Source organism: Pygoscelis adeliae, unplaced genomic scaffold (genome assembly GCF_000699105.1).
Source record: "Pygoscelis adeliae isolate BGI_AS28 unplaced genomic scaffold, ASM69910v1 Scaffold22, whole genome shotgun sequence".
NCBI classification, from domain to species: domain Eukaryota; kingdom Metazoa; phylum Chordata; class Aves; order Sphenisciformes; family Spheniscidae; genus Pygoscelis; species Pygoscelis adeliae.
In genome coordinates, this window is record NW_008824350.1 from 1,369,136 (window position 1) to 1,370,690 (window position 1,555).

Here is a 1,555-nt window from a genome sequence, read left to right on the forward strand (position 1 = left end):
TAACCGGGCCGCACCGCGTTCGCTGTGGCTGATCGATACTTGCTTTTCTGTCTCTTCTAAGCAGAGAAAACGTTACAGAGCTTACTTGCGTGTTACCTCTGCTTACTAGGCTAAGTGTAAGTGTGTGAAAGCTACAGTTGTAACTCCTGTCGTTCTTACTAAGGAAAGCCAAAGGAAGCAAGGGAGAACTTTTTTAGACAGGCTATTTTAATATTAACAGCTTCATTAGAAGAAATGTTTTGGTGAGTCCCTTTTCAGGTAAAACCAGTAAAAAATTAATTTGTGTCTGTTTATGCACAGTTAACCTCTAGATTTCATTCATTCATAGCTAAATTTCAAACTTGGGAGTGTTCATTTATTTAAAAATAGAAAATAAAGTTGTTTGGGAAGATGTCCTGAATCCATTTTCTGAGCTCTTGAGTTTTCAAAAGGGATTGTTTTAACAAACCGTAAGTGTTGAGGCCTGTTAGACGCTGTCATTAAAGCTTTGGTGCAAGTCTTCTGTCAGTTACTTTTCCCTGTCTTCAGTTTCTCTCTGCTTCTCAGTAGCTGTTTTTTTTGTTTGGTGAGTTTGTGGTGGTTTTCTTTACCAGTCTTTAAATAGGATTTTGTGGGTTGGTGTGTGTTGGGTTTTTTTTTTTTTTCCTCTCCTGTAATTTAATTAGAATTTTGACATGCTGCTATGTGAAAAATCTCATTCTGATGCTCCAACTTTGGATAAAAATACTCAACTTCTTCCTCTGTGGTGGCCGTGTCACTGAGAATTTTTACTAATAGCAGCCTTAAAACAACATTGTTTATATTCTGTAGCCCAGCTAAGGAATTAGAGCAAAAAATCTTAAAGTAAAAGCAACGTAATGCCTATTTATTTTCATCTAATCTTACATTTCATTATATTTTAAATTAGATGTGCTCTGTTTTTAATAACAAACGTGGAAGAGAGCCATTCTAGTGAATACGACTTTGTCTTTCTTTTTCCAAACAGTTTGCATGCTCCCACTAGACTTGTTAAATTGGTGTTGCTTCCTAATGGCTCTTTAGTGTAAGCTACGTCCCTACTGAAGTTAGTAAGCACATGTACTAGTCTTGTAAGATATGTATTTATTTGTAAGTAGGGAAACAGCTTCTGCATCTTAGCATGTATGAAAATAGGCTTAACTCCCTCTTTAAGTAAGATGCTGTCTTGCAGCACTTGCGGCTTGCTGCTGCCAAAAGTGAGAGGCCTTGCTTTGTGATGTCCTCCGTTGTATGAGTTTTTTGAGATCCCTCCATGTGTTAGATGAGTATACTAAAACAGCAGAAAAACATTCTTGTTTTCTTTTCCTGGATTTGTTTTCTTCCATTTTAGTGAGTAAAATCTACTGTAAAGAGGACTGATGAGTGCTGAAGTTGGCACAAGGTCAGAGCAGGAGCCACTTGGGATGGAAGTGAAGACTGGTACTCCACCCTTCAGGCAGTGGTTTATTCACTTCCCTATGTGTAACCAAGCCAGTGATTTATCTAGGCCTACTCATTGTTTCTTAAAATTATGGTTTTTTCTGAAACTTATGTAGTT